The 14,589-nt window shown below is 49.2% G+C and overlaps 1 long non-coding RNA gene across 2 annotated transcripts in view; it reads left to right on the top strand.

The window, feature by feature from the left end:
• The window catches only part of LOC136170984 (uncharacterized), a 473,556-nt gene extending 471,707 nt beyond the window's left edge, over positions 1-1,849 (top strand). The window contains exon 3 of one of the 2 annotated variants that reach the window (XR_010663726.1): positions 1,438-1,849. This is a non-coding gene — a long non-coding RNA (uncharacterized lncRNA). The remainder of the gene's footprint in view (positions 1-1,437) is intronic. The other variant, XR_010663725.1, reaches the window with a different exon arrangement.
• Positions 1,850-14,589: the final 12,740 nt, after the last annotated feature.

Here is a 14,589-nt window from a genome sequence, read left to right as displayed (position 1 = left end):
ATTGTAATTCTGGCAGCTAGTACAGGGAGTGAGAGAAGCAGTAATACGCCTGTAATTAATAGGGATCACAGGAATAGAGGGGTTTGATATTGAGATATAGCAGGAGGTTTTATATTGATGATTGTTGTAATGAAATTAATGGCCCCTAGGATTGAAGAGACACCTGCCAGGTATAAAGAAAAATTAGTCAGGTCCACTGAAGCCCCTGCGTGGGCCAGATTACCAGCTAGAGGGGGATATACAGTTCAGCCTGTCCCTGTGCCAGCTTCAACTATAGATGATGCTAGAAGTAATTAAAAAAGAGGGAGGGAGGAGTGAAAAACTTATGTTATTTATCCGAGGAAATGCTATGTCTGGGGCACCAATTATTAAGGGAACTAGTCAATTGCCAAATCCTCCAATTATAATTGGCATTACTATAAAGAAAATTATTACGAATGCGTGTGCAGTTACAATTACGCTATAAATTTGGTCGTCTCTAAGCAGGGCTCCAGTTTGACCCAGTTCAGCACGAATCAATAGGCTTAGGGCTGTTCCTACCGTGCCTGCTCAGGCACCAAATAATAAATACAGAGTGCCAATATCTTTATGATTAGTTGAAAATAATTAGTGGTTAATAAACATAGGTAAAATGGCTGAGCGAAGCGTTAGACTGTAAATCTAAAGACAGAGGTTTATATTCCTCTTTTTACCAAGTCCTGTGGTGAAATTTCATGTTGAATTGCAAATTCAAAGAAGCAGCTTCAATTCTGCCGGGGCTTCTCCCGCCTTTTTTTCTTCGCAGCGGGAGAAGTAGATTGAAGCCAGTTAATTAGGGTGTTTAGCTGTTAACTAAAGTTTCGTGGGGGTGGAACCCACCAATCTAGTGAGGATTTAGCTTAATTAAAGTGGTTGATTTGCATTCAATTGATGTAAGATATGGTCTTGCAATCCTTATCAGGAGTTAAGTATATTACACTTGTTTAGGGCTTTGAAGGCTCTTGGTCTAGGTTAACCTAAACTCCTATTCTAGTACTGATAAAATTGGTGTGAGTGGAAGTAGTATAGTAGATAGAACAATTATTGTAGGTAGGAGAGTTATTTGTTTTGTAGTGGAGAATTGTCATTTTATTTTTATGTTGTTTGTAGAGGGAAATATTATTAGTGTGGTGGAAAATGTGAGTCATATATAAAAATATAAATTTAGTAGTGCTGTGATTGCTATGAGGGTGGGCAAGATGAGGCTATTATTTTTGGTTATTTCTTGGATAATTATTCATTTTGGCAGGAATCCTGATAGTGGTGGGAAGTCCTCCTATTGATAGGAGGGTAACAAGGATTAGGATGGTTATTATGGGTATTTTATTACATGTGTGTGATAATGATAATGATAGCGGTAGTCGAATTAGCTATAAATAGTGTGAACATGGTAGAAGTTATAATAATATAGATAACTAGATTTAGTAATGTTATTGTGGGATTATATGGTAAGACTGCTGTTATTCAGCCTATGTGGGCAATTGATGAGTATGCCATAATGTTTCATAGTTGAGTTTGGTTTAGCCCCCCTCAGCCTCCAATCATAATTGATAAAATAGAAATGGTTAAGATTATATTTAGATGAATGGATGGAAAGGTTTGGTAAAGTACAGATAAGGGTGCTGATTTTTGTCATGTAAGCAGAATTAGGCCTGATGACAGGGGGATGCCTTGTGTTACTTCTGGGACTCAGAAATGGAATGGGGCTATTCCTAATTTTATGGTGAGAGCCATTGTTATGAGTATAGATGCTACTGGGTTAAATAATTTTATTACAGTCCATTGACCTGAGAATATTAGTTTAATAATAATGGCTATTATTAGCAGTATTAAGGCTGTTGATTGGGTCAAAAAATATTTGGTTGATGCCTCTGTAGCCCGTGGGTTATGCTTTTTTATTATAATAAGAATGATAGTGAGCATGTTTACTTCAACTCCAATTCAGACAAGTAGCCAATGGGAGCTATTTATAACAATGATAGTTCCTAGTATTATTGTTGATAAGATAAGAATAAAGATGATTGGGTTTACTAGTATGGGAAGGATATAAACCAACATTTTCGGGGTATGGGCCCAATAGCTGAATTAGCTGACCTTACTATTAGAATTTGGTGTAATTGGGAGCACAGAGTTTTGGATTCTTAGGAGTAGGTTCAATTGCTATAGTTCTAGAAATAAGAGGGCTTAAACCTCTATTATTTACTCTATCAAAGTAACTCTTTTGTCAGACATATTTTTTACGTTTGTGGGGGGATGCTTGATAGGAAAATGGGTAGTGATATGTGTCATATGCATAGGGCTAGTGTTAGAGGTAAGAAATTTTTTCATAGCAAATGTATTAGCTGGTCATAGCGAAATCGAGGATAAGATGCACGGATTCATAGGAAAGAGATTGTTAGTAGCAGGGATTTAATAGTAAAATTGATTGTGTAAAGTTCTGGTAGGATTGGGTTATGAAATGCTCCTAGGAATAAAATTGTTGTGAAGATATTATAATAATCCTTGCATATTCTGCTATGAAAAACAGGGTGAATGGTCCTGCTGCATACTCTACGTTAAAGCCTGAGACTAGTTCTGATTCACTTTCGGTGAGGTCAAATGGGGCTCGGTTTGTTTCTGCTAGTGTTGAGATGAATCATATTTTTGCTAAGGGTCATGCTGGAAAAATGAGTCACACTTGTTCCTGTGTAATGATTAAAGTGGAAAGTGTGAAGTACCCATTTGTTAGGAGAACAGATAATAGGATAATCGCTAGTGTTACTTCACATGAAATTGTTTGTGCTACTGCCCATAGGGCCCCAATTAGTGAGTATTTAGAATTGGAGGCTCAGCCCGATCAGAGAATAGAATATACGGCCAGGCTTGATATTGCCAGTATAAATAGGACCCCTAGGTTTATGTTAATGAGGGGATATGGCATGGGTAGGGGAATTCATATAGTTAGGGCTAGACTCAAGGCTAAAATAGGGGCTAAATAAATATTGAAATCGAGGATGTGGCGGGTCGTAGTGGTTCTTTAATAAAAAGTTTGATAGCATCTGCAATAGGTTGGAGTAGGCCGTAGGGGCTTACAACGTTTGGGCCTTTCTGAAATTGCATATATCCTAGGACTTTCCATTCTACTAGTGTGAGGAATGCCACAGCTAGGAGAATGGGAATAATTAGTATTAAAATATTAATTATAAACATTTTGTTTAGGAGAGGATTTGAATCTCTGATTATAAAGTTTTAAGTTTTACGCAATTACCTGGCTCTGCCACCTTAACAAAACCCTTTTCTAGTATAAGTTTGTTTGTGGAGTTAATTAAGATGAGATCATTAATCGATTTAAGGCGCTTGTTTGAAGTTGGCCTTATTTCTCTGGTCCTTTCGTACTGGGAGAAACACATAATAGATAGAAACCAACCTGGATTACTCCGGTTTGAACTCAGATCACGTAGGACTTTACTAGTTGAACAAACGAACCTTTGATAGCGCCTGCACCATCAGGATGTGCTGATCGAACATTGAGGTCGTAAACCCTATTGTCGATATGGACACCTGAATAGGATTGTGCTCCTATCCCTAGGGTAACTTGTTCCTTTGATCAATTTTTTGGGCAGACACCTCTCCGCTTGAGGGATCTCCCCACCCCAGACCCCTGCCTGAGGACAACCCCTCTCTGGACAATAATAAACCCTTGCCTCAACTTTGCTCTCAACTGAGGTCCACTCCAATTTCTATGCTTTCTCACAAGCCACTCTTCTAGCGTTCAGGGTCCTAGCACCAAAAGATGCCGCGAGTGTGGCACATATGCTTTTCTCCCTTCAGGGCTGTTGGTCATGGTCCAAAGCGAGCTCCCTCAGAAAGCCAGAGGCTCACTGCAACTTTGGATTCATTTCTTCAGCTCCTGTTCAATCGTAGCTGTCTTTTTCTTTCTTTCTTCTTCTTCTATGTGTGTGTGTGTGTGTGTTTTAGTTCATTTTTATTTTTTTTTTGTATTTTCCGTTCTTTTTATTTATTTATTTATTTATTTTGCATGTCTTCATTCTCCTTTTCTACTTTAAACACAGTAGTTGACTTCTAGAGTCATCTTTCCAATTTAGGGGCTCAAAACGCACTATAACTTAAGGTATAAACAGATTTTCCTCCTGGAGGAGGATGACGGTTTGTTTCTTTCTTGGTGTGTGAAACGTATGTTTGTTTGCTCTCTCATCCTGGACATTATGCTTGCCTTCCAGCACGGGCGTTCCTCAGTCCACGGGTTTCCCATAGCTGACGTGTTGACTCCCTTGATCCTTACTAGGAAAACACGGGCATGACCCTGCTTTCTTCCTTAGCCTCTTGCACCGCTCCCACCTCCCGCTGCCCCGTCCCATCCCAGGACCCTAGAGCTTTGTGCTTTATGACCCAGGTGCTCACAACCTTGCTGTCCTTTTGCCTCCTTCCCATGGCACAGAGAAGCCAGATCAGCCAGCATTTGTCTCTCTTTTGCACAGAATTGCCCCAGCATCAGGCAACACTCCCATTCCCTCTGCCACGCCATTCCAATCACCATTCTTCTCCTTCCTCTCCTTCTTCAACTTCTTAACCTCCTTCTCCACCTTCTTCACCTCCTTCTCCTTCTCCTTCTTCTTCTTCTTCTTCTTCAGAGCGTGTGGATAGAGCAAGCAGTAAGTCCATTTGAGGCCATGGGGCAGAGGAAGATTGGTGGTATTAATGAGGGCAGCCTGTGGATGTCTCAACTTCCTCGTCCAGGGCATGCTTGTTCGTGTTCTTGGGGGAAGATACTGCTCATCATTCTTTTTCCTCTCTGTGTGTGGGTGGGCACGGTGCCTTGTAGGTAATCATGCGGGGCGAAGAAGCCAGCGGAACGTTCTCTGTCCCTTGCCAAGCCAACTAGCACATTCAGGAGCCACCGCTGTCCCTCTAGGTCTGAGACGCTAAATCGCAAATTCCAGGACCACCGTTTGATGGAGGGTTTTGGGTTTGAAGCCGGCAACCAAGAGAAAGAAAGAAACCGCAAGAGGGGATCGATAAGGGTCCTGGGGGCCCCTCCACCAGGTCGCGGGATCACGAGGCAGGCGGGAAAGCAGGTAGGAGAGGACAGTTTCCCCACCACCCCAGACACTTCAGAGGCCGGCCACGTCTCATCGCGTCCAGCGTCGTTTGTCCGGGGCCAAGCGGGACGAGACAACTGACGGACAGATAGGATGGGCAGAGTCGGATGTCGAGTTGTCTTGCTCTCACAAGCTAGGGCAGGCTTGGGTCTTTCCTCAGTGTGGGGAGGACCTTTGCTTTCAGAAAGGAACGGTTGCATGAGCCATCTCCACTCAGGCACCTGTGCCATGCTGGTGGAGAAGTTTCTTTGGGACTCGATGGGTCGCCTTTCTCCTCTTGGCCTTCGTGTTGGTGCCGGTTGTGCTGGTGGTGGTGCTCGTGGCACGGTGAATTGCTTCTCCCATTTGGCATTTGGAGGTTCTCCAGCATAGTCCTTGCATCGGAAATGGAGCCCCAGGTAACTCTACGCACGAGCATCCCGCCGGTGCGGAGCAGATCCCTGCGTCAATCCTGCCGGAGGTCTCTTTCCCTGTTATGACCAATGTCCGAATTCCCGAGCGGGAAGAGAGAAGGCCTCCAAGACAGTGCAACTCGCAAAAAGGGAAGTTTATTGCTGACTCGAATAAGGGCTCCTGCTGCAAGCAATGCAGTGGTGCAGGATCAGATAGCCCCGAGCCAACCTGGTACACAAATTTATAGGGTGAGCACACGCTGTTGGTATTTGGTTTAAGCGGATTGGTTACAAGTTTGCAAAGCAATTTCATTGGTTCAAACTTTCACGCACGGGACTTTCCCAGGGTGGTTTACGCACTGTTCCTAATTTCCTAATTGGCAAACAGTGGTCAGTGTTAAGCAAAAGCTGATTGATTGTATCCAGGTGGCCTGATAATCTTACCACCCAGAAGTAGGAAGGCCTACTCCTAATCTAAGCTGCCTGCCATGGCGTTGCCTCACATTCCCCCCTGTCTGTTGCTCAAGTAGAGGAATCTTCCTCTTTTCCATCTTGGGCCACTGGCTCATTCTAGTCGGTTAGGTGGACCCAGGAGGGTGGAAATTAAGGTAGTCACCCAGGGGGAGCATTGAAACCAAGACTCAAACCATCTCTGCTGGGCTTCCTGTTCTCTCTTTCATTGCGCCAGTCCCTCTCTCACTTTTGCCATAGAATCTCTTACCACTCTTGTATGGTCTGCATAGAAACAACATTCTTTTCCCAGAATCTCACAGACCCTACCCTGTTGGAGAAAAATCAAGTCTAATCCTCTCTTATTCAGCAAGACCACCTCAGACAAGGAAGTCAAAGACTTCTCTAAGTGACTGATTGCATCTAGAGAGGCTCGTAGGGAGGAAAGCCCTTGGCCTTGCAGAGATAGTGAAGCTTGGATAAATTGCACCCGTATCTGAGGTACTTGGCCCTGGGGATTGAGCCACACTCGGGGCTACCAAATCTCTGTTTCCTACGTCCCATTCCCAGAGCCCATCACAAGAGGTTACACAGCCCCAGTTCCTGCAATAATAGCTTTCCATGCCACCACAGGTTTTCCAGTTATTTCTTATGTTTCCCGGGCACTCAAAGAACCCCTCTTGGCTGAGTTTTCTCCCAGTCCCTATGGCCCCCCCATGGCCCGAATTGTGGGTATTTCCCCCGGGGTCCTTCCCCTTTGGTCAAAGTAAAGGTCTGGCCACCAGGTGTTCGGAAGGTGGATTCCTGAGGTCTCATTGAGCAGCTCACGAGTCTGCCCGTCCATCAGCAGGAGAATTAGGAGACCTCCTGACAGAAGAGTTTCAGTTTCAAAGGATTTGACAGGTGAGGACTCGCCTTCCATTCTGCTCACACTTTTTCCTGTTCTTCCAGTGTGGCTTGCCACACATGATTGCAGTGAACCCAGGGTCCAATCCCGTCAACCTTGACAGCAGTAGGAGTGGTAAGGAGAATAACATAAGGGCCTTTCCATCTAGGTTCTAATACTTTAGATTGGTGCCATTTTACCCAAACCCAATCACCTTGGCTAATATTATGTGAGGGGATGGCCCCCTTATTTTGACCCTCTTGTATCTCTCGAATCCATTTCCAAACATGGTTATGCACCTTACTTAATGCCATCAGAGCTTGCTGGGATTGTCCCAAAGTAGGGGGTGGGAGGCATTTTCCTTTGAAAATAGGACACACAGGAGAGAGTCTTCCATACAGAATCTCAAAAGAGGTAAGATTCAGCTTATAAGGGGTGTTACGTGCCCAAAAGTGTGCAAAGGGAAGGAGGGTACCCAGTCCCCGCCAGTCTCTATTGCCAACTTTGTCAAAGTTTCTTTTAGAGTCCGATTCATTCTCTCAACCTGTCCTGAGCTCTGGGGATTATATTCACAATGTAACTTCCATTTCATCCCGAGAGCATGGGCCAGCCCTTGTACAATCTGGCTCACAAAGGCAGGTCCGTTATCAGAGCCCATAGTCACTGGCAGCCCGTACCTAGGCACTATCTCCTCTAAGATCTTTTTAGCAACCACTATTGCTGTCTCTCCCTTAGCGGGGAAGGCTTCCACCCACCCCGAGAAGGTATCTACCAGAAACAATAGATAGTGATACCCATACTTGCCTGGCCTTACCTCAGTGAAATCTATCTCCCACTGTTGCCCTGGCTTTTCCCCTCGGTACCTCGTTCCCGTGTGCTGCTTCTTGTCTGCCCTCATTAGCTGGCACATTTTGCAAGCCTGAATTATCTCTCATCCAGTTGCATTTTGTCGAGGGAACCTCAGGCAGGCCGTCTGGAGAAATGTTAAGGTCTTCTTCTCTCCCAAGTGTGTTGGACCTTGAATATGGGCAGTGCTGAAAACATATCGACTGTCAGTAAAAATGGTAACTCTCTTCCCTTTGGCTAGCTCCAGAGCCTGTATTAGGGCAATTAATTCTACTTTTTGCGCAGAGGTGTTTGGGGGAAGTGTCTCAGCTCATATAATCTGTCCTGAATCATCAAATATGGTGGCTCTGCTTTCCTTTGCCCATCTTTTACATAGCTGGTCCCATCCGTGAACCATACTAGCTCACTGTTGTTTAGCGGCACATCAGTTAAGTCTTTTCATGCCACCAGGGCCTCAGCCAGTATCTCGCTGCAATCATGGAGAGGGCGGTCTTTCTCTGGGTTGGGGAAGAGCATGGCCGGATTCAGGAAACAGGGGGTCTGAAAACACATCAGTGGGGCATTGAGCAGCAAGGCCTGGCAATGTGTCAAGCGGGCATTGGAGATCCACTTACCCGGTGGCTGCTTCAAAACCCCTTCAACGGCGTGGGGGGTGGTAACCAGGAGTTGCTATCCATACGTCAACTTGTCAGCATCGCGGACGAGGAGGGCAGGGGCTGCGATGAGGCGAAAGCAAGGGGGCCACCCAGCGGCCACCAGGTCTAATAGCTTCGAAAGGTATGCCACTGGCCACTTCCACGGTTCCCATTGTTGAGTCAAGACCCCCTTTCCTATTCCTTGCTTTTCATCTACAAACAGCTGGAATGGCTTATTTGGGTTAGGCAGGGCAAGGGCTGGGGCTTCTAGTAGGGCCCGTCTGAGTGTCTGGAAAGCCTCTCTCATTGGCTCAGTCCAAGTCCAGTTTAGGGTCTCTTTACTTCCCTCAAACAAGGGCCGGGTCTTCTCAGCAAACCCCATGATCCACAGTCTGCAATATCCAACAGTCCCCAGAAACTCTCTCACCTGGTGGGGGCCTTGGGCTCTGGCATCTGCAATATTGTTTCCTTCATGGCCTGAGTTAGCCACCTTTGCCCCTACCTGATCTTATACCCCAAATAGGTGACCTCTTGCTGGGCTATTTGTGCCTTCTTTGTGCTAGCGCGGATACCCCAAGGTGCCTAGGGTCTGTAAGAGGTCCCCGGTGGCACGGCTGCATGCCTCTTCAGTGGTTCCAGCCAACATAAGGTCGTCTACAAATTGTAGCAGAATGACCTCTGGATGGCAAGTCCAATATTCGTAGAGGTCCTCACTCAGAGCCTCATTACAACAAGGTAGAGGAGTTCTTGAATCCCTGTGGGAGGCGGGTCCAAGTTAACTGTATGACCGGTTGGCCTTCCCCTTCGGCCCACTCAAAGGTCTGGCTCTGGGCTTCCAGGGGTAGGCTGAAAAAGGCATCTTTCAAGTCCAACACAGTGTACCAAGTGTCTCGCAGCCCTGTCCCCCCGGCTTCTTCACCGGCAGTAAGGGTGTGTTCCAAGGGGATTGGCACCGCTTGAGAATTCCGGCATCCATGAGACATCGAATGTGGGGAGTGATCCCCCGCCAAGCTTCCTGGCCCATGGGGTACTGTCTCACCCTCACAGGAGCTGCCCCGGCCTTTAGCTCGATGACGACCAGATGTCTGTGTTTGGCCAGTCCCATCCCTGCCACTTCAGCCCAGGCCAACAGGTATTTATGGACCCACGGTCGTACATCTGGTGCTATGGTTTCTGAGGGCTTTGGCGCAAGAAGTCTATATTCGTCTCTTAAGGCTAGGGATAAGACATGTGTCGGCTGTCCAAGTCCATCGGTGACTGTCATTCTCCCAGGGTCAAAATGAATCTGAGCATTAACTTTAGTCAGCAAGTCTCTTCCAAGTAGAGGGACTGGGCATTCTGGTATCACCAAAAATGAATGGGACACCTGGGGAGTCCCCAGATCTACTTGTCATTCTGTGGTCCAATCATATTTTTTGTCCCCATGGCTCCTTGCACCAAGCTGGTTTTCTTAGATATTGGCCCCAGTTTTTGATTTAAAACAGAGTGTTGGGCACCAGTACCTGCCATGAAGCCAACGGGTTTCCCCTCCACATGTATGGTTACCCAGGACTCGGGGAGGGGTGCTGAGTTTTGACTCCCTCAGTCACTGTCTTCCCCCACATATAGAACTCGACTTCTAGGGGAGATTTTCTCTCTCTGGGTCGTTCCTCTCCTCGGGTCCCTCTTAGGGCACTCGTTTTTCCAGTGCCCTTGTTCTTTGCAGTAGGCACACTGATCTTTCTTTAGGACCTGCATTTTTGGTTTCTCTTTTTCTCTCGTCCAGGGGTCTCGAGGTTCCCTCAATTCTGCTCTGGCCTTTATCCCCACAAAAAGAATATGGGTTAGCTCCCTCTGGTTCTTCCGGTTTTCCCTCACTCTATGTTCTCTATCTTCCTTCCTGATCCTCTCAGCTAATTCCCTTTCCTCCCGTCGAATTCATTCTTCCCTTTCTTCTGGGGTCTCCCTATTATTAAATACCTTTTCAGCTGCTTTCACTAATCCTGTATCATCTGTTCTCCCGATCTCTCTATCTTTTGTAATTTCTTCCTAATATCTGGGGCTGCCTGAATTACAAATGCTAACAGAACTGCAGCGCGTGACTCCTCAGCCTGGGGATCCATAGGTGTATATTGCCTGAAAGCTTCCATCAGCCTCTCTAGGAAGGCTGCCGGGCTCTCAGTGGGCTCTTGCCTTACTAAATTTACCTTCACCAAATTTGTCGGCTTTCTCGCTGCGGCCCGCAGGCCAGTCATCAGAGTCTGGCGGTACACTTGGAGACGCTCCCTACCTTCCGCTCGCTCAAAATCCCAGTTAGGCCGCAACAGAGGAAACCCCTCGTCCACGAGATGAGGATGGGCGGTTGGCCTCCTGTCGGCCCCTGGGACCTGTTTCCGTGCCTCTGCCAGGATTCGCTCCCTTTCTTCTGTGGTGAAGAGCACCTGCAACAGCTGCTGACAATTGTCCCAGGTGGGGTTGTGAGTGAACAAAATGGAATCTAATAGGTCAATGAGGCCTTGGGGTTTCTCTGAGAAAAGAGGGTCTTGGGTCTTCCAATTGTACAGGTCACTCGTGGGAAAGAGCCACTCTGCAACTGAAAAATGGTCAGTCATGAGGGAAAGTGGGGTAGATTCCCCCTGACCCATGGTCAAAGAATAAATGGTAGGGAAGAGAGGGGGAGAGAGGACGTCATTGAGAACGACCACCAAAAATCCTACCGGGAGTGGTGGCGGTCAAGAGGTTGGGCTTATGGTATGCTTTTGGAACTGTTTATATGCCTGCATTGTTGCACGGAAGCTTTCTTGCTGGGGGCGGGCACCCTAGGGATCTCTAGCCCATTCCGTGACCCCCTTATCCTCTCACGGGAGTCTTCAAGTGGCAGGCGCCCTAATGGCCTTTAAGTGCCTGACCTGTGCCCACACAAAGAATTTTAGGCCACGTCCTCAGTTAAGGATGTTAAAGGAGAGTTTCACCCGGTCGGGCTCTAGTTACTGAGGTTCACTTATTGTAGGGCCTTCAGAGTCCGCCAGAGTGTAGCCCTGGCCGGGACTCATCAATTGTCCCCACAACCATTCGCCTGTTCACTGAAACTCCTGAAAAGAGTAGGAGTTGAGGGCAGATCAGAGAAGAAGGCAAGAGGGAAGAGAATGATGCACCAGAAGAGAACAAGACCAGAAACAATGCCGGCACACACAGAAACACGGAGAGCCGAAGACAAACATACAGACAGACAAACGTCGGCCAACAACACAGTACTGGGTTTTCGGGCCCCCTGTGTTCTCGTCCACTGCTCACCAGACTCGGGATCAGGAGAGAAACTCTCCTTCCCGCAGAGCCGGCTGCCTTCCAGCGTGCTCGCTGTCCTCGGCCTTATGCTGGCTGGAAGGTTTAATCTGTTCCCCCTTTATAGATAGCTTTCTCCTGTGCCAGATACCTTCCTTCTTCAAAGCAGGGCCTCAGATTTACACTGGACGTCCTGTGCCAGATACCTTCTTGCTTCACAGCAGGGCCTCAGATTTACACTGGACGTTCCTGTCCTGCCTGAGACAATGCCGGCACACACACAAACACGGAGAGCCAAAGACAAACACACGGACAGCTGACAACATAGCGCTGGGTTTTTGGGCCCCCTGAATTTTCCTGAGCACTGGTGCTATTATCTATCCTTCCCCTCTGTCCTGGAAGTGTTCTCTTCCCCCGGTCAAGGGATCCCAGACGAGCCCCCAAATGTTATGCCTGATGTCCAAATCCCCGAGCGGGAAGAGAGAAGGCCTCCAAGGCAATGCAACTCGCAAAAGGGAAGTTTATTGCTGACTCGAGTAAGGGCTCCTGCTGCAACCAACGCAGTGGTTCAGGGTCAGAGAGCCCCAAGCCCAAGATATTACACAAATTTATAGGGTGAGCATAAGCCGTTGGTAGTTGGTTTAAGCAGATTGGTTACAAGTTTGCAAAGCAATTTCATTGGTCAAAACGTTTGCGTACAGGACTTTCCCAGGCGGTTTCCGCCCCGATCCTAATTTCCTTATTGGCAACACAGCGGTCAGTGTTAAGCGAAAGCTGATTGATGTATCCAGGTGGCCAGATAATCTTACCACCCAGAAGTAGGAAGGCCTACTCCTAATCTAAGCTGCCTGCCATGGCGTTACCTCACATTCCAAGTAACACTACGCCTCCCAAGGACATTCCACCCATACAGCCTGGTCGCACATCTTCTGTCCGGATCCTGCTCGAAGTTTGGGGCATTTTCAAGAGCCTAACCGGCCAGAAGGACATGATTCACTGACCTACACCCGTTCCTCCCTGCCCCCCAGAAGGCTCAGGAGATCGTCTGCTTGCTCGGCTGACTGTGGGCAGACTGGGAGGCGTCTCCCTGCCACGTCACTCACCAGAGGTCAGCAGTGCGGCCAGAGAATGCAGACGGGAAAAGAACCCACACCCAAAGTCCCATTCAGAAGGGACTCTCCCAACCCTGAAGAAGTGCGAGGCGTTCAGTCCATTCTCAGACCCGGTCACGCACCCCATCCTCTCCAGTAACTTCCCAGCAGAGCCAGCTCTTGAGAACTGGGCCGCTCAGCACGATCGAGGAGAACACCATGACCCTGGGCACACTGCAGGCCCTGCCTTTTTCCAGGAGGCGGCACCAGCCACACCGCCGAGAGAAACTCGCTCCTCGCAGGAATTCTTGGTGGGTCACACAGGGCGTGCCGCATGCAGAGTGTGCCTGGGCTTCTGCACGCATGTGCCTCCGAGCCTACCTACCACCACAGTCCCAGAGATGGCCGCGACTTCTTCTTCTTCCTCTTGGTCGCTCGGACCCTCCCGCTGGCACGAGGGCCGTTGCCAACGCTCGTCGGGCCCGGGGGCGGGCTGTCCGTGCTGGGACGGTCGATCCGGTCATGCTCCTGTTGAGACAGCTTGCCGTTTCTCCCTCCTCCGTGTTTGGGCTGGTGAATCACGACTGCGCTGGCAGGCAGCGCCGACTGCATCTTCCGGAGATCGAAGGCGGGTTTCGGCCGGTTGTGCTCTTGGAGGCATCTCCACCGCTCTAAGCTGATTCCTTCCAATTTTATGTCCCCCGGGGACACCTCCAACCCAGGAGCTCTCCCGCTGGCGTCTACCGCGGGCTCCCCGGGGCCGGCGGGGTCAGGTTCCCCGGGGTGTGTGAGGTCGGCTGGCAGGGGGGCCGCTGCCCCTCCCCCAGCACCGGCTTGCCACGCACCCTCCCGGGAGTAGAAGAGGACGAAGGCGCTCTGGCTCAGGGCAGCACTCTCGTCACAGGAGCTCACCTTGGCATCGTCCATTTTATACCACTGGCCGTTGCCCCCTCGCACGTAAGAGAAGTAGTGTCCTCACAGCTCCACCCGGAGTGCACCAGCACGGCAAAGAGCACGTAGCCCAGTGGCCCTGCCTTCTGCTCAGACGTGTAGGGCTGCAGGTCGAGGCACTGGGGATAGCTCACTTCCTGACCCTTTTGGCCCTGCTCACCTGTGTGAACCGCTTCAGCACCAGCACCAGGACCTGGGACGTGCTGTGCAAAGTCAACCTCTTGGTGGTAGGCACCTTCCGGAGACAAGCGCCACAGTCATAGGCATTTTCAGCGTCCAGCTTCTTGGGCTTCAGCAGCTCTCTCAGAGCTTGCTCCACACTCTGAGCCGCCGTGATATCCAGGCTGATGTCCAGATAAGGGTCGAACGTGTCTGAGACACCGAGGCAGTGGACACACTGGATCTGAGACCTCCAAGTTCCCCCGAAGATCTGACGGATGAGGGTGGTGTCCTCGGAGGGATGGCCTGATGGCTGGGATGCACTCAAGCAGCCTTGCTGCATGGCATTCAGAGTGAACATCAGAAACTCGTGGGCATCTTCCTGCTGGTGTCTGTGGAAGCCCGCCAGCAGGTCCTTGTGGGGCCAGATCACCTCTCCCAGGTGAAGGAGGGCTCAGGACACGTGAGCTCGCATGGCACAGAGCGTGCAGGAGGTGCGGGCCGGACAGAGGGTGGCGTGCTGCTGGGACACCACCCAGCTGGCCAGAGGCGGCGTGTGGCTCAGACACTACAGTGCTGCATTCACGTAGCAGGTGTTCCCCAGATTCTGAAGCCCAGCCCCGAACCCCAGTCCCTCTCCAACTCAGGGCGACTTGGTGGCCAGGCGCCAGCCCTGCCGACCCAGGAGCCAAGTCACCCCGCTGGGGCCGCCCAACTGCCGGCAACGGGCCCTCAGGGACAGAGGGTCCCCAAAGGGCATCCGCACCAGCGGCGCTGGGCCGACAACCTTGCCCTCCGGGT

The sequence above is a fragment of the Muntiacus reevesi genome, chromosome 6 (assembly GCF_963930625.1).
Source record: "Muntiacus reevesi chromosome 6, mMunRee1.1, whole genome shotgun sequence".
In the NCBI taxonomy this organism is placed as follows: domain Eukaryota; kingdom Metazoa; phylum Chordata; class Mammalia; order Artiodactyla; family Cervidae; genus Muntiacus; species Muntiacus reevesi.
The sequence above is the reverse complement of the archived record's forward strand: the minus strand, read 5'-3'. Positions and strand labels throughout refer to the sequence as shown.